At 34.8% G+C, this 19,957-nt stretch overlaps 1 protein-coding gene across 1 annotated transcript in view; it reads left to right on the top strand.

Moving 5' to 3' along the window:
* The window catches only part of LOC141672096 (glutathione S-transferase T1-like), a 272,410-nt gene that overhangs the window by 78,143 nt on the left and 174,310 nt on the right, over window positions 1-19,957 (top strand). The gene's annotated exons all lie outside the window — the stretch shown is intronic.

Here is a 19,957-nt window from a genome sequence, read left to right as displayed (position 1 = left end):
CCAATCAATCTGTATTTAAAGTACTAGCTAGAATATAACAAAATCAGTTACAATAATAAGGTGTTGTTTGGTTAAATGCCACTTGTAGTTTATGACGTATGACAGGTGTCATTACTGCCGAAGCAACTTGTGCTAGACTAGATGTAGTCGTAATAGCCTCCCCTTTGTGTGAAATGGCACCGAGAGTCTTACTAACATCAGTATCTTTAGCCCCCCCACAAATTGGAGGCGGATGAGTAAAAGAAAGACCCAATTTGGAACAACAATTCCAGTGAGGAACTTTACCCAGGCCTTTAGTAAGAACATCAGCTGGATTCATCTTGGAAGCAATGGAAAGAACACTAACTATACCCATATGAATCTTTTCGCGTATGACATGACAATCAAGCTCAACATGCTTAGTACGCGCGTGATAAACCGGGTTGGCAGCTAGATCAAGGGCAGACTTGTTGTCACAAAATAAAGAGACTGGACCTGTAGGAGGTACAGTGAGCTCTGCAAGAAGTTGTTTTAACCAGATAACCTCTCACAAGAAGAATCAGCAAGAGCCCTATATTCGGCTTCTGCAGAACTACGAGACGTAAGAGCTTGTTTCTTAGATCTCCAAGAAATGACAACAGGGCCTAATGTAAAGGCATAACCTCCAACAGAACGTCGATCAAGAGGACAAGCCCCCCAATCACTGTCAGAAAATCCTTGTAAAATAAGAGAGTTACTGGAAGGGAAGAATAATCCATGAGAAATGGTAAGCTTCAAATAACGAAGAACTCTATGAACGGCTTCCATATGCTTAATACGAGGAGCATGTAAAAACTGACTTAACAACTGGACAGCAAAAGCTATATCTGGCCGAGAAGTAGTCAAGTAGAGAAGTTTACCAATGATCGTTCTATAAGAAGTAGCATCAGATAAGAGATCACCAGATTGATCATTATCATAAAGCTTAATGTGAGGATCAATAGGAACAGATAAGGGAGAGACATGTAGCATGTTGAAGGCAGTCAATAGGTCAGTGATAAATTTCTGTTGACCCAAAAAAATACCATCTGGATTGCGCTGCACCTCTAACCCAAGATAATACTTGACGGGACCATTGTCCTTGATGGTAAACTGTTTATGTAAAAGATCTTTCAAAACCTGAATAGTGGGCTTGTCATTGCCAGCAATTAAAATATCGTCAACATAGACAACAACCGCCACAAAACCTGAATCAAACTTAAAAGTAAATAAAGAATGATCCAAGAGAGATTGCTTGTAACCAGAAGAAATAAGGAAAGAAGCAAGTTTTGTAAACCATTCCCGAGACGCCTGCTTTAAGCCATATATGGACTTATTTAATTTGCAAACTAAACCAGAAGATACACCTTTGTAACCTAGAGGTAAATGCATATAAACATCTTCTGTTAAATCACCATGGAGAAAGGCGTTATTGACATCTAACTGTTCTACATACCAGTTCTTAGCAGCTGCAATAGCAAGTAAACTCCTGACAGTGACTAACTTAACTACAGGAGCAAACGTGTCATGATAATCCACACCGGCTGACTGAGTATAACCCTTAGCCACTAACCTGGCCTTATATCGATCTATCTCACCATTTGGCAAGTATTTGAGTTTAAAAACCCATTTACAACCCACACATTTTTTACCAGGAGGCAAAGTAGTTAAAATCCAGGTATTATTGGACTCTAGTGCAATTAATTCTTTCTCCATAGCCTGAACCCAAAGAGGGTTTTTTATTGCCTGATAGTAATGAGATGGTTCCGTTGGAGAAGAATTAACAGAATTATAAGCATAAAGAAGTTGATCATGAGGATTGTAAGGGCCGTGTTCTATGGCAGCAAAATTTGCAAAAGATTTAGAAGAAATATGGTAGTCAGCCCACCAAGTAGGTGTGTTTTTAACTCTGACTGACTTCCTAGGGAAAATTTGAAGATTTTCAGCCACTGGAGAAACATCAGGAAGAATTTCAACTTCTGGAGAAGTATTAGCAATGGGATTATTAGTGTCTGAAGAAACATTATCAGGAAAAATAGAGACAGGAGAATTAGGTATAACTGGGGAATTAAATGAAGATGTTAAATCAGGGGATGATGAATCATATAAAGAGGAGATAGGCATATGAGGAAGCTGATTTAACCAATTAAGGAAGGTATAGGAATTACCAGGTGAAGCAGAAACAAACTTTGAAGAACCAGAAGGAATAGTATGATATGGGAAAATGTGTTCCAGAAATTTAACATGCCTACTGACAATAGTGGTATGAGTATCTAATCTTAGTAATTTAAAACCTTTCTGCTGAAAAGGATAACCTATGAAAACACATTGAATGGCTCTTGAATCAAATTTATTAGAAGGATGAATTGAGGCATAACACAAACATCCAAAACATTTAAGAAGACCATAATCAGGATTTTTGTTATATAACAACTCATAAGGGCTTTTATAGTTGAGAATGGGAGTTGGTAACAAATTGATAACATATGTAGCAGCCAATAAGCAATCACCCCAGTATTTATAAGGTAGTCCAGATTGAAATCGAAAAGCTCTAGCAACTTCAAGCAGATGTTTGTGTTTCCTCTCAACCCGGGCATTTTGTTGAGGGGTATGAGTACAAGAAGTTTGATGTAGAATCCCAAGATTAGACAAGAAACTATGAATTTGATGATTAACAAATTCACTCCCATTATCTGTTCTAACAGTTTTTATGGAAGTGTTGAAATGGTTTTGAACATACGAAGCAAAAGAAGTGAACCTCTAAAATACTTCTTGTTTACTGGGCATAAGAAAAGTCCACGTAGCCCTAGAAAAATCATCAACCAGTGTGAGAAAATATTTGCAACCATGCAAAGTTTCTACCTGGTATGGCCCCCACACATCCATGTGTAAAAGATCAAACATATGACTAGCATGAGAAGAACTATGTAATGGAAAAGCAAGCATAGTCTGCTTAGAAGAAGGACAAATAGGACAATCAGCATTACACATATCAACATTTGAAATATAAGAAACATGTTTCAGCACATTGTTTGAAGCATGGCCTAGGCGAAGATGCCATAATTTTGAAACATGTTGACTAGTTTGAACTACATAATGAACATGATTTTGTACGGAAGTAGAATGTACTGATATACTACATTCAGGTTGAACAAATGAGGGTACAGTATTGGACACAGGAGCATGTGGGAAACAGTATAAGCCTCCATATTCAACACCAGTTGCCAAAGTTTGCATCTGGTCCTGAACCTGGAAGAAACAATGAGAGGAAGTGAAGGAAACTTTGATGAAAGACTGAGAAGTAAGTTTGCTAACAGAAAGCAAATTACAATGAAATGATGGAACCAATAAAACATCAGTTAAAATGATAGAAGAACTGAGAGTTACTGAACCCATTTGATTTACCAAAATAGTATGATTATTTGGTAAAGCAATGTTAAAAGGAGACGAAATAGTGTGTATATTGCTCATAAGATGAGGATTGCAACACATATGATTAGAAGCCCCACTATCTATGATCCATAATTCATTTAGTATAGTAGGGACAAAAGACATCATGGAATAGGCCAAACCTGCAAGATTACTGATATGATCTTCAGGTGTTGATGAACAAGCAGAATTTGTAGAATTTGTCATTGTGGACATTATTTGAGAAATCTTAGCCATCTGTTATTGAAGCTGTTCCAAAGAGACTTGTGAATTTGCTGGAAGAATTGCAGAATTATTATCATTAAGTTGTGTTGAGCCAGCATAAGAAGCTTGAGCATTAGTATGTGGATAAGGTCTGAAGCCTTGAGGAAGAGTACTAGTATTTGAGTAAGGTGATTTGCCTCGACCCCTACCTCTTGGAGGGTAACCAATTAACTTGAAGTAAGTGTCCTTAGTATGACCCTCTTTATGACAGTAAACACACTTCAAGCCTTGTTTCTTAGCAGACAAAGATTCATTTGGAGAGTTGACAGAGACAGATTTTGTATTAGAACCAATAGACCTGGCATTACCAATGAAAGAGCTGGTTGCCATTATGTGTCCTTGTCTTTGTTTTTCTTCTTGTTTGACAAGTGAAAAAGCCTGTGCAATAGTAGGTAAGGGATTCATCATGAGGATCTGACCCCTAGCTGCAGAAAAACTATCATTCAATCCCATTAAAAACTGTAAAAGTCTCTTCCTCTGCTCCCTTTCATCTAACAGTTTATGAGAATCACACTTGTAATTACATTTGCAAGCTATAGCAGGCTCCAAAGCAGTGTACTCATCCCACAGATTTTTCATATTATGATAGTAAAACTCGACTGATTTATCACCTTGCTCAAGAGCATGTAAATCCTTCAGAATATGATACACTCTGTGTCCATCTATACTGGAAAACTGGTCACGAAGCTCTTCCCAAACTTCTTGTGCCGTGTTAACAAAATCCATGCCGTTACTTATATCATCTGACACAGTATTCAATATCCAGCTGATAACCATGTCATTTACACGTTCCCACTGAGCTCTAAGATGTGAAGTTTCTTCAGGTTTGGGAAAGGTACCATTGATTAAACCTAGCTTATTCTTGGCTGATAAAGCTATAGTTAAAGACCTCTTCCATGGACCGTAATTTTCTGTTCCAGTAAGTTTCTTAGAGATTAACACCAATCCAGGATGATCTATATTTTGCAGATATAGAGGGTGAAGATTAGAACTAACAACTCCTAGGTCATCATCTGCAACAGTTTTCGGTGCTAACACATCTTCGTTTTCAACACGATTACCTCCAGAATTTCCACCAGAACTTTCACCAGAATTCTCATTATTACTAGAATTAAGTACTGCGTTAACGTAACTCGATTTCCTCATGATCAATACGCTACTAATCAAGATCCAAAAACTACTAATCTGATTCCAAACTTATCGAGACACAAGCTTATAGAAATATAGAAGAACAAGCTAATTATATGAACGATATTACAAGATCAATCGATTGTTAACAGAGAACGAGATCAGAAACGACGAAGAGAACAAGAATCTTACTAATCTTCTTCGAGAATCACGAAAAACGCATAGATGACCTTGAAGATGTGAAGAAAACACTTAACCACTGCTTTCGATGTGTCAATTCATACATCTTCTCGTTCAAAATGAAGTATAATCGGCTAATTTCATCGATCGAGGCTCTGATACCATATCGAGTATGCAGCGGAAATGAAACTATACAAACATGTATGTAAAAGACGAAGAAGAAGACATTCTGTTTATTATTCCTCAAGAGTCTCATACAAGCCAATCAATCTGTATTTAAAGTACTAGCTAGAATATAACAAAATCAGTTACAATAATAAGGTGTTGTTTGATTAAATGCCACTTGTAGTTTATGACGTATGACAGGTGTCATTACTGCCGAAGCAACTTGTGCTAGACTAGATGTAGTCGTAATAAAGATCCATCGGAACTACGTCATCTGCCCGATTCAATCACGGATTTAAGTCTAAGAGAAAGTAAGTTTACAGAAGATCCAATGCCCACTCTGGGAAGTTTGTCGAATCTCAATTCTCTTCATCTGGGTTCTAATGTGTACGAGGGAAACAAAATGGTATGCAGTGAGAATGGGTTTCCAAGTCTTCAAATTTTAAGATTAAAACAATTCTTCAATCTGGAAGAATTGGAAGTTGGGGAAGGAGATTTCCCTTCTCTCAAACAATTTCAAACAGTTGGCTGTCTAAAACTGAAGAACATTCCTGTACAACTAGGAGAACGCGTACGCCCCTGGTTCTATGACGCCCCTGGTTCTATGACTTCCCTTTTTAATTTTGTTTGATGCTATGAAGCATAGGATAGCTGGTTCATCTGTCTATCTATACTATACTATTATAAGCAGAATACCTCTATTTGGTAGTCGGTTGCTCGGTACAGTTGTTTGGTACGACAAACAACAACCGTCAGATTTAAAGTCAGATAGATGAGAACCGTTGGATGCAATACCCGTCAACAGCTTATTATATTTAAACTTTTATATTTTTTATTTTAACAATTTCTACAGGTTCAGGGCTCGAGTCCCGTGAACAACATATTATATTATATTATTTATTTTCAGTCAAGTCTAAAATTATCACAAAACATCCTCTATTTGGTAGTCAGTTGTTCGGTACAGTCGTTTGATACGACAAATAACAACCGTCAGAACAACCGTCAGATCTAAAGTCAGATAGATGGGAACTGTTAGATGGAATAATAAAATAATATTATATTAATATTTAAATTGCTCTCATGCATCCAGAGTTCAAATCCCGTCAACAACTTATTATATTTACACTTTTATATTCTTTATTTTAACAATTTCAATAGGTTGAGGGCTTAAGTCTCGTGAATAACATATTATATTATATTATTTATTTTCAATCAAGTCTCAAATTATCACACAATATTTATCATTAGAACTTATTATATTCTTCAATTTATTTTTCAACTATTAAAAATATATATCAAAATATAATAATTTTAAGATATAATTATATTATTAAAAATCATTCAAGTGTTAAAAGCGATCCGTGCATCGCACGGGTCATAGGCTAGTAGCAGTTATAATGAGATTAATTACGGTAGTGTAAGGATTATAAAATTCATGTTTGTTTCTTTTTAACTAAGTTTTGGTTTATTTGTTGATATTTTGTTTTTTTAATAGTGGATAAGATTATAGTTCTCAACAAAAGGGAATAAAATTTAATTCAGTGTGACTACTCATTTTTTATAAAATTTATAATTCCTAATCACCATAATTTTTGTGTAAACATACAGAATTGAAATTTTTTAAGAATAATAGTCATCATATTCTATAAAAAAAAATCAAAAGTGATAAATTTTGAAGAATAAAACTTAATAGTAACTATACTCTTTAGGAAAAAAGAAAAATAAGTGGTACACAAATATAATTTTGGTTTCACCAATTTACTTATATATCTTATAATTCAACTTTTATATGTCTTTTTAATTTTACTACTACTTTTGTTTACATCTTTATTCCTCTACATGTCATATGACTCCATTATGTTAAGTTTTATTTTTGTTATCTTTTATTAATACATATCTTATGATTTTATTAAATTTAGTTTTATTTGTATTTCCTTATACTTCTAAATATTTTATGATTCTATTAAATTTGGTTTTATTTTTTTCACCCTTTACTTTAACCTTTCCTTTGGTTTCTATTGATTCTTGGTTTCACTCCTTTTTGAATTTCATTATAACTTTAATGTATAATTTTTATTCTTCTTTTACTTTTATATGACTTATAATATTATATATAATATTTTACCCATTTTTCAATTGCAATTCTTTTATTAATTTGAACTCAATAATCCTATTTCTTATATGACTCAATAGTATATTTTAATGAAATAATAAAATTTTTAAAATCGTATAATAATTATGATATTTATATTATAATCATAACACAAATATCATACTATTTGGGTTGGGTTTTGTTTGTAAAAATTAGAAATTTTAACTTGGACACTTATATTACTATAATTTTAAAACACTCTGGGAACAAAAAACGAGATGTATTTAACTGGGTTGCCTATTGAATTTTATGAACCTATATAATGGGTCAGTTTATGAACTTATATATTTTAAAATTTAAAATTATAAATAATACACTTATTTAGACATACTTATTTTTTAACAAATATATTTAATAAAATATTAAAATAACAAAAATAAAATAACAATTATTTAAAACACCCGTACATGGCACAAATTTTAGGTTAATATTTATTATATCAACTTTCATCATAATTTCATGTTGGTTCTCCACAAATACATAATATTAATTTTAATTGTATTCATTCTTGATCTTTAATAAATTTAAATTTTTAACATCAACGTTTTAATATATGTCCATTGTCCACATATGACTGATTATCTAGTAGTTCTTGGACTTAAAATTTCTAAACAAAGAAAGATAGAGTAATTTAATCCAAGGGATTACAATTAATAATAATAAGATTATTTTTCCTGTATAATAGTTCGGGATTATAATCCCAAAAAAGCTTGACAACAGCATCGGCTAAGCAACATGGCCTAATGAATGGGTAATGGCCCTTAGTATCACAATTTGAGAAGAAAAGACACAGAGCTCCAAAATGTACCACCTAACCACTAAGTTAGTTCTAACGTTCGGTATATATTATAAACGCAACTAAATATCACGTTTGTGAGTGATATAAAAGGCCATTTTATAACATCAGTGATATTTTGGGCCTTTTCTCCCCAAATTGTGAGAATAAGGGCCATGATTCTGCTCTGCCTGACTATGATCATCATCTTCAACTGTATGTCAAGAATAAAAGTCACTGCCCATGAAATTCTCGGTATGTATCTCCTCCTCAATTTTTATATTTAGAACTCTTTTGATTACAAATTAGCAAGAATGTTTGCTTAGTTGTGCTTACATTGGTCTCATGATTGTTTGCTCTTTCATCCCAATAATTGTGTAGGTTGATCTCTATTCTTAGATCCTTGCTTATATACATAGACTGCATAGGATCCCCTGTGACCATCTATATTTAGCTTCCAAACAGTAATTTTCGATACAATATATTACTATGCAGCAATATGTATACATTTTTATGCTCTTTTAAGGCATATTATCGAACTCAAAGTTCATATTTAGTTTCTTCAATTAAGGCTTGTCAAATTCATCTTATTCGGTTGCTGTTTCAAATTATTTTGTCCTATAATGAAGAACTCGGCAAACTCATGAGCAGTGTACGTAAAAATGCTCATGATAATCTATTTGTTATATATCATACATTCTTTGCAGTCTTGATGGTGGGGTATCTTAATAAATTTTAATTTGTTTGAGGACTAAACTACAACACCCTCCCCGTTGGTTCTGAAAAGGTATATGTATTCTACTTACTATCACATATTTTGTTTTGCTAGACATAATAGATATTTATGTAAATGTGATGAAAAGAACTTAAGCCGAAAATGAGTCAACGGTAAACTATTTATGCCAAGTTCTAGATACAAAGTGATTATACACCTGACCTATAGTTTAATACTTTCGGATATGCCTTTGATTTAATTGAGTCAAATTACAAGGTCTGGCTACTTTAGGCTGGTGTAGGAGAACAATTCGAGCAACTTGAGACATTTTATGGATCATTCATTGGTTGTAAAAAATATGTATTATGAATTGCTTTTGACTTCATATATGCCTGAATGTTGATTGCAAATTCGAAAAAAAGCACCTTATGTTAAAAGTTACAAAAGATTTTGAATACAAATTATAATATTTTGGTTTGGTAGTCTACAATTTACATGTTTCTTTCATTATTATAATGAACTAATTCTTTCTTTAAATTATGAATTTATTGTTTTTGCTTACAACCTATTTATTATCTGGATGTGAGCTACAAGCATTGAATCCACCTTTGTTTCCCTACTTCATTTGTTAGAAAAAGTGGATTATATATATATATATATATTATCATGCTACTGCTAAATAAATAATTATAAATTGATAATAAATTACAATAGCACCGATGTACACTCCTAAAAGAACGTTTGCATTGCAGGCTTGTAAAGTCTGACTTAGATGTATAAAGAATAATGAGGCCATTACATGCTATTTTAAACAGTCAATAAAAATTAAAGTAAGTGGAACTATTATAACCAGTGAGAAAAATTGTTCCTGAAATTAACTCGGGAACTTTCCTGAAATGCAAGTGTATTTTAGTATAGAATAGTAATGGTATTTTGGTAAATGCATATAATATTGTGTAATTACTACAATACCCTCGAGTTCTAAAATGAGAAAAAATTTTAAACTCAGGAAGTGTATCTAGGAAGTGCATCTGAGGTAACCTTAGGAACATCAATGTCATAACCGATTGTGCTCGGGTTTTTGTTGTTGTATAGTCTTTCCTGCTGCAATGTGCAACTTCTTTGTCTCCTTTAAAAAGAGTCAGGAAGCATGATATTTGACTCTTTGTCTTATATATAGCCTTTTATATGCCAATCATAGTTTTATATAAGCCATTTTGAATGCGCTTGAACATTTAATGATCTTGCCATGTTGTAATTAGTGAAGTTGCTATTTCTGGTACTTATAGTAGTTGGAAGCACTCATATTCCGTAATAGTTCACTTGCAATCTTAAAGCTCTGGTATATCTCTACTAATTAATATTTCTACTGAGCATGAGCATATTTCTTTGAACTCTTTATCTTTAAAGAGTAACCGATATATTGTCGGTTGCGGTTGTCTGCAGCTGCAAGTCTATATGTGGTTTATATTTGTTTATGACCTCATTGTATAGTGTAAGAGTATGAACTAAATATAATACATAGGTTCTATTTTCCCTATGGCTATAACAGTTAGACCTCTACTGATATATGTTAGAATTCTACATATTTTAGGAGTTATTTAAGATGCAGGAAGAAAATTTTTATTCAAATTTCATGAATTTTGAAAGAATAGAATTATATTATTTCTTAGATGTCCGCACCTTACATTTGACTATGAGGCTATGTCGAATCCAAATACAAAGGTACTTTGTAACTCATTGGCATACATGGATATCTCGGATTTCCTGCAATTAATTCTTAGATGTCTGAACCTTACATTTGACGACGAGGCTATGTCGAATTCAAATACAAAGATACTTTGTAACTCATTGACATACATGGATATTTCAGGTTTCCTGTAAAACATTATTTGTGGATATGTTAGGATGAGGTGATGGAACAACACTTGGAATGGAAAGTAATGATGATAATGCAGCTGACAATGCAAATTATGGTGATGGGAATGCCACCTCTACACCAGCATAAGAAAGACTCAAGGAGAGCACAAGCAGACCTGAGAAGAGCACATATGTTTTTCTGCAATTACTTTATTATTCTGTTATAGTAGGGGACCATCTACTCTTTCTATTTATCCAGTAGTATAGCTAGGGGTAATGCAGACTTTTCTTTCCAAGGTTGTTATCTAGGATAAGCTATCAAGGAATAAAAGGACAAACGTACATGTAATCCCACATATGGGAATTTGCTGAATTTCTAGTAAAAGTAGATCTGCATTCTCATATCCTCTCTTTTTCTTTCTGCATAGCTGATCATTTGTAAATAATTATTTAGTCATCATGGTATCAGAGCTGCATTGATAGCTTGAGAGCAGATTGTGATTGAAAAAGAGAATAGTTTTTTATACAAATCCTGAGTGTTTGTTTTGAATTTCTAGTACAGTGCATTCTTGTTTCTTGCACTGCTTATCGATTGTCTTCTAGAAATCATGACCTCAGGTAGTAAATTCACATACACAGATCTCCAAAACCCTTGTTCTTACACCCTTCAGATGGCCTAACCTCAATGAGTGTGTCCAAGCTGCAAGGGCCTGTCGATTACAGAGCTTGGAGATGACAGTTTGAGATCCAACTTTCAGATAAAAGAAAGTTTGGTTTTGTTAATGGCTCTATTCCTAGGAGCACATCTGATGCCGCAAAAGCCACTCAATGGGACACTTGCAATAATATGGTAATCTCCTGGATTCACAACAACATTTCTGATGCTATTAAAACTTCTGTATTGTTTATCACTACTGCTAGTGATATATGGAAGCAGTTGGAAACAAGGTTTTCGTTGACAAATAATTCTCGAAAATATAAGTTAAGCAAGGATCTGTTTAATTTTAAGCAAAATGGAATGAAAGTTTCTGATTATTTTACTGGTTTGAGCTGTTTGTAGGAAGAATTAGAATCTCTAAATATCCTTCCCGCAGTCACAACTATGACTCCTGACGTTTCAAAACTGCTACAGGCTATAGCGATTGTAAAAGAGGAGGCTAGGCTGTTTCAGTTTTTAAATGGACTTGATGATACTTATGGTGCTCAACGCAGTCAACTTTTGATGAGTGTGCCTTTGCCTTCTGTTGAAATGGCATGTGCTGCTATGCAGCAAGAGGAATCTCAGAGGGATCTTTTAAACCAATCTGTAGCATTTGATGGTGATTCAGCGGCAATGTACAGTAAGGGAAATGGTGACAGGTCTTTTGGTGATAGGTCCTTGACCTGTACAGCTTGTGGTTACAGAGGTCATTCTCAAGAAAGGTGTTGGACTGTTACAGGCTACCCTAAGTGGCATCATAAGTATCGAAAGCCTGGTCAAAAATTTAACTCTCAACAAGGTAAATGGTCTGGGACACAGAAAGCATTCTCTCCTAAGGCAGCTAATCATGTGCAGGGGAGTGTGTCTAAACAGTCTGATTTGAAAATACCTCCTCAATAACTTGAACAATTGTTGCAGCTTCTTCCTAAGTGTGCAGTGCAAAAAGGATCAGAAACAGATGAGGAGTTGGACTTTGGCTTCTCAGGAATGGTCAATGTCAACATTGTCAAGGCCCCTAAATCTGAGTGGATTATGGACTCAGGGGAATCAGACCACATGGTTTCCTCTTTAGAAAATATGATAAATGTCAAGGCTACCCCATCCTCTTTACTATAAAGTTACCCACTGGTGCCAGCACTCCTATTACTCATATAGGTGATGTGGTGCTACCTAATGGACTTAAATTGTTCAATGTCTTGTATGTTCCCCAATTTAATCACAATTTGCTTTCAATTCACAAGCTAGCCAAAGATATAAATTGTGATTTGACATTTCATTTAAAAGGCTGTGCTATTGTTGACTCTGCCTCAAAAGAAGTGGTGGCTACAGGAGAGCTGAAGGAAGGGTTATATTATCTGCAAGATAAAAGGGTTGCTGACATGCCTATGTGTTTGACTGCTAAAAGTAACCAATATACCCTGTGGCACCAACGATTGGGACATGCCTCACATTCTAAATTGCAGCATCTCAAATGTGTTAAACCTTTTATTGGACAGCAAGGTGAAGTGTGTATAACTTGTCCAATGGCAAAGTTAACAAAACAACCCTTTAAGCTCAGTCATTCTCTGGCACAGAAGGCTTTTGCACTTATTCACACGGATATCTGGGGACCGTACAAGGTGGCAACCAGAGGAAAATATAGATTCTTTTTTACCTTGGTGGATGATTATAGCAGGGTGACCTGGGTCTATCTATTACAGAGGAAGTCTGACTACTTGCCAACTCTTGTCACTTTGAAGGAGTTTGTTGTCACTAAATTCAAAGGTACAATCCAAACCATACGCTCTGATAATGCACTTGAATTTTCTGATAAAGCATGTAATGAATTTCTGGCTAAGCATGGCATTGTGCATCAAAAGTCATGTCCCTATACACCACAGCAAAATGCTAGGGTGGAAAGAAAGCATAAACATATTTTAGAGGTTGCTCGAGCTTTGAGCTTTCAATCTGGATTGTCACTTTCATATTGGGGTGAGTGTGTTCTTACTGCAGTACATATAATTAATAGGTTGCCTAGTGCTGTGTTGGATTTTGCAATTACTTATGAAAAATTGCATGAAGAACCTGAAAGGAATATGTCCTAAGTCCAATCATGTAATAGGATTTAGGAATAACTTCTATGTAATCTGTTTTGATTTCATTGATATTAATAAAAGACTTGTTTTGATTTTATTACGGGCTCTATCTATTTAAGTATTTAAATAAGATATACCATAGTTTAGAGTAAAGCTTTTTATGGATTATGATGAGATCATAATAGTGAGACCTAAAAAGATGATAACTCTAAACTTAAATAGTTCCTGGTCATAGGATTACTAACTGGTAATTAATAATCCGCAAAGATCGGTACATACGATGCTTGCTTCATTATGAAGGATGCCTGTTCTCATAGACATTTGTGTGGTCACACTATAGCTAGTATGTAGGTGTTTATTATGGAATAAGTTCACTGAACATGACTCGCACAGCTGAACAACTGATGGAGTTCACTCACGTGTCAGCAGTTGTTCACCTAGTGATAGTTGTACAAGTATCCTTAGACTTGAGGTCATCATAGTCATCTTGTGTACACTGAACTATGCTTTGGTTTAGTTCTTAGTCTCCAGGGACAATTATTAGGGATCTTCTGAGTATAGGAATTTGTACACGAAGATAGTGTATGATCAATAAAGGATCTACCCCTTCCAGTGAAGGAAGCGAATGTTCAAGGCTGATCCACTTATACTAATTCAGGAATCTCTGGCCAGAGTGAATGAAATTAGAAAGGAGTTTCTAATTTACATAGAACTACGCATAGTAAATGGTAAGCAAGTGATTGAATTAGATAGGCTTGACACGAGATCCATGCCTTGTATTTAATCGGGACATTGTAGGGTAGAAGGAGTTTATTGTACGGTAACTATTCACTGACAGGTTCTTGGTATTCTAAGCAGTGAATTCATATTATCCGGATAGTCGCGATTTGTTGAGAAGCATCACTCACGATGTAGAATAAATGTGATTAATTAATTAATCATATTTAATAAATTAGAGAATTTATATAAATAATGATAAAATAGTTTTATTATTATTTATTTCTACTACCGGCTTAATATTGAACCTACAGGGTCACACCATAAAAAGAGAATGATTTAATGGTGGAGGAATTAATTAATAATGGCTAAATAATTATTTATTTGTGAAATAAATAATTAAATGGCAAATTTAATAATTGATTAAATGAGATTTAATTGATTATAAATTAATTAAGAAAAGTTCTTAATATTATTAATTAAAGGATTTAATTTTTGGAAATTAAATCAAGAGAGAGAATTATTTCTAAAGTGTTTAGAAAAAGGATTAATGATTAAAAGGTGTTTTAATTATTAATGAGAATAATAAATGGGATAATAATAATAATATTTATGGGAAAATTTCAGCTGAAAATTTTGCCTATAAATACACTATTATAGACCCTATTTTATTCTAACACACATCAAACCCGAAAACCCAAAAAGTTTGGAAAACTCAATTCTCTCCACCTCCTTCCTCCTCCTTAACATCGTTTTCTTGGTGGATACCGGTGGAGTGCTTCACACTTGAGGAGCAACTGCTATGGATCTCTGATCGTTGTCTCCGAATTATTTATAAAGGTTAGATTCGATCCCTCGAATTTTTATTCGCGATTTATATGCTTTTATTTGGATTTTATATGTGTAAAAGTGTTTTACCATGCCCCGCTGCGTTAAAAATCCAATAATGGTATCAGAGCATAGGTTGTATGCATATAGATCTGTGGTAAAAATTTCAGAATTTTATGTGTTTGTATGAATTAATTATGATTTTTACAAGTTATATCATGGATTAATTTTGTCTGATGAGAAATCGTTTCTCAGAATAATTTTGAATGTTGATCTGGGTTCTACAAGTGTTGTAGATCGTCTGGGTATTTTTTTCATAATTTTATGATGTATAGATTTTTTATTATGAATTTTTGAAGTTCTTACAATTAAATTCGTAATTAAATAAATCATATATATATAAAAATTGTTTGTAAATATGTATATATATCTGTACTATGTCTGCTCTGCATAATCTGTAATACACGGAAGGAGAAGACACAGAATAGGCACAGGTTCTGTCAGGCGGCGCGGATTCCGAGAAAAGGCACCGGCGGCTGCTGAAAAAAAAATAGGGGTGTAACACACCTATTTTATATGCTGTGGATTCCGGGAATGCGTTACACACCTGTGGCGCATTCACGGAATGCGTTACACTCTTTAATGGCTTAAAAGGGGTGTAACGCATCACCGGAATGCGTTACAGGGCTTGTAACGCGTTCCTGTAATGCGTTACAGCCCGTCTGTTGATTTTAAAATTGATTTTCTGGGAGTTTCGTAACTCCGTTTTGAGCGTGCAATATACCGTTGGATTCGTTTTTCCGAGACGGATCTAATGGAGTGATCAATTATAGTTTATATAAAAGTTTTGAACTGTTTATATTCCATGAAGTGTTTTATAGCTGTTTTTGATCGTTTGAATTGATTTTAAATGCTTCATGTGATACATAGAGATGTATAATGCTTAGACTAATGTGCTAGATGATGTAACATGCCTACCTTGATGTTTATTCATGTTTATATATGTGATATATGCTTAGTTTATCATGCGATGATAGATTTAGGTGAACTTGAATGAACATAAGGCGTTTGTTAGACAACCTAGTATAGTGAAATTGTTTCATAACCTTAATAACATTATTATGAATACAATCATGAGATTCTTGTGTTTGTGAAACACGTAATTGAATATGAATTTTTGATATGAGAGAAAGGATGATTCTGTCAACAATAGATTTCTATCTGTAAGAAAGGGTTATTAAGTGACGCCTCTTGACAATGCTCCACCCGATCTGGGAATCATCTGATTATTGATTATTGATTTGAAATATTTAATTTAAAAGGAATAATCTCTTTATAATATGATTATAATTGTAACGTAATATAAACCCTCTAAAATTAAATAATATCAAGTAGTAATTGGCCAATGACACAACGGGCTTGTGTCGGTCATAGCCTTCCAACATGGTAGAAAGTAGTTCTTATTTTGAATCATTGTCGTTTCGTGCCACAACCGAGGGCTTTGATTTCGAAATAAGAAATACTTGTCTATTACATAGAGATGTGTACATTGAATAAGAATCTAAAGGTCGTTACGTGCAACAGCCGTGGGCCTTTGGGGACTGATTCAATTGTATGGAATGTTGGGTTAGACTTGACTTAGAATATTGAGTTTGTCATGCCACAGCCGTGACTCAATTATTCAAGAGGCTAAAGTTTGATTAGGGAATAACATTAGATGTAATTGACAAGAGTTGTCTGCCTATTGAACATTACATGGTGTTTCGTGCCACAGCCGGGGTTGTGTGATGGAATGTAGGATCCCTATTCCCACTAGCATTATGAATGCTTAATTTTTCATGTATGGGGGTTGAATAAATTAGGAAAACTAGTGGGAGCCACTTATGAATAAAGACCCGATTCATATAGTGTTTTGAAATGAAATCGAATATTTGCTAAGTGTTGTTATGTGTTTATCATTTACAGATTTACTTTGTACGTTATGTCTTCTGCACTATCACTCAGGAGCATACTAGATGCTCACAAATTGATTGGTCCTAATTATGCTGACTGGCTTCGAAACTTGAGAATTGTTCTCAGGATTGAGAAGCTGGAATACGTGATTGACTCACCTAAGCCTACTGAACCTGCTAGCGATGCGCATAATGATGAACATGTTGTGTATCGTAAGTGGATAGATGATGCAAATGTTGCTCAATGCATCATGCTAGCTTTCATGAACATTGAGCTACAGAAGCAACATGAGCATATGGATGCTCACACTATCCTCATGCATCTACAAGAGTTGTATGATGTGGCGGGGAGGACAGCTCGATATGAGATATCGAAGGAGCTGTTCGGTTGTAGGATGTCTGAGGGATCATCTGTGAATGACCATGTACTTAAGATGATCAATTTGATTGAACGTCTTGGACAACTTGGTTTTGCCATGGATGGGGAGCTGAGCCAAGACTTGGTCTTGCAATCGCTTCCGAGTTTGTTCTCGCAGTTTGTTGTGAACTTTCACATGAATAAGTTGGATGTCAGCCTGCCTGAACTCCACAACATGTTGAAGACTGCAGAATCGAATTTTCCCCCTAAGAAGAGTTCTGTTCTTCTAATTGGTGAAGGTTCCAATCCTAAGAAAAGGAAGAGGAACCCTTCCAAGAAGAAGAAAGTAGGTGAAGAAAAGCCGGTTCCACCAAAAGCTGAAGACCCCAAGAGCAAAGTTGTTTGCTTTCACTGTAACAAAGTGGGGCACTGGAAGAGGAACTGCAAGGTTTACCTTACAGAATTGAAGAAGAAGAAGGGTAGTGAGACTACCGCTTCTGATTCAGGTATGTTCATGATAGAAGTGAATATGTCATTTCTACTTGGGTATTAGATACCGCCTGTGGTTCTCATATCTGCAATTTGTTGCAGGGACCAAGGAGAAGTAGGACTCTTGAGGAAGAGGAGGTGATTCTACTGATGGAAATGGAGCAAGAGTTGCTGCTGAAGATGTAGAATCATTTCATTTACATATGCCTACGGGCAAGACTATTATTTTAAATAAGTGTTATTTTGTTCCCTCGATTGTGAGGAATATTATTCCCATATTAGACTTGGCTGGATTTTCATTTATTATTGAGAATAATGAATGTTCTATTCTTAGAGATAATATTCTTTATGGACGTGGTGCTTTAAATAATGGTTTGTATATATGTGACATAATTTACTTCAGATTGAACAAACTAATAAAAGAAAAGGGATGATGAAAATCTCACTTCATTGTGGCACTGCAGTCTCTATTCAGTAGACATGGAGAGAGGGCTGCAGATTTGCTAGGAATGGTACACACAGATGTATGTGGACCAATGTCTACGCAAGCCATGGGTGGATTTTCATACTTCATTACTTTCATAGATGATAGATCTGTATTCGGATATGTGTTTGATGAAACACAAGTCTGAGGCCTTTGAAAAGTTCAAAGAATATAAGTATGAAGTGGAGAAACAACCAAACATAGTATTATAACTCTTCGATTAGATCGATGTGGTGAATACTTGAACGGAGAGTTTCTGGATTATCTCAAAGTAAATGGTATAGTCTCCCAATGGACTCCTCCAGATTAGTATCTGAAAGGAGAAATTGAACTTTGTTAGACATAGTTCGGTCCATGATGAACTATGCAAATCTTCCAGTATTCCTATGGGGTTATGCATTGGAAACCTCAGCATATTTACTAAATAAGGTGCCTTCCAAAATCTGTTCCTCAAACTTCGTATGAGATATGGAAAGAAAGTAAACCGAGTCTTAAACACGTTAAGATTTGGGGATGTCCAGCTTATGTCAAGTAAGTTGACCCAGATAAGCTGGAATATCGATCCGTAAAATGTAGTTTTGTGGGATATCCTAAAGAGACTTTAGGGTATTACTTTTGCACCGATCATCGGGTGTTTGTCTCCAGACATGCTACCTTCTGGGAAAAGGAGTTTATCCTTGAAGGAAACAGTGGGAGCAAAATTGAACTTGATGAAGTTCAAGAAGCACAAACTACTACGGATCAAGTGGAAACACCTGTTCTGACTGAACAACCTTTTGTGGAACAGCCCATTCATAGATCAGGGAGAGTATCTCGCCAACCTGAGAGGTAATATGACCTTGTCATTGAGAATGACAATGAGTTGTCGATCATTGATGATGACGACCCTGTGACCTATAATGAGGCTATGAGTAGTGTTGACTAGGGAAATGGCATAGTGCCATGAAATCCAGAATGGAATCTATGTATACGGTATACAAAAGATAGATTATAGCAGATGGCCAGGTGGAGACCTTTAAGGCCAGGCTTTTGGGAAAAGGATTCAAACAAAAGGCAATGGATTGACTTTGATGAAACCTTTTACCTGTAGCCCTGTTAAAATCAGTTCGGATTTTGCTTGCGATTGCTGCTTACTACGACTATGACATCTGGCATATGACCAGATGGTTTTCTTTCCAAGAGAAATGAAAACCTAGTGTGTAAGCTGCTGTGAACCATATGTGGTTTAAAGCAGGCTTCTCGAAAGATGGAACATTCGTTTTGATGAGACAATCAAAGAGTTTGATTTTATCAAAAATGAAGATGAACCATGCATCTACAAAAGGGTTAGTGGGAGCGCGGTAACATTTCTTGTATTGTATTAAAATAGAGTTGATACACATAACAACATAGCAGACCCACTCACAAAGCTACTTTTTGAAAGTCACTTTAATCGTCATAAAGATGAGATGGGTATTAGATACCAGAGTGATTGGCTTTAGTACAAGTGGGAGATTGAAAGGAATATGTCCTAAGTCCAATCATGTATTAGGATTTAGGAATAACTTTTATGTAATCTGTTTTGATTTCATTGATATTAATAAAAGACTTGTTTTGATTTTATTACGGGCTCTATCTATTTAAGTGTTTAAATAAGATATACCATAGTTTAGAGTAAAGCTTTTTATGGATTATGATGAGATCATAATA

This window comes from Apium graveolens, chromosome 7, assembly GCF_009905375.1.
Source record: "Apium graveolens cultivar Ventura chromosome 7, ASM990537v1, whole genome shotgun sequence".
NCBI lineage: Eukaryota > Viridiplantae > Streptophyta > Magnoliopsida > Apiales > Apiaceae > Apium > Apium graveolens.
The sequence above is the reverse complement of the archived record's forward strand: the minus strand, read 5'-3'. Positions and strand labels throughout refer to the sequence as shown.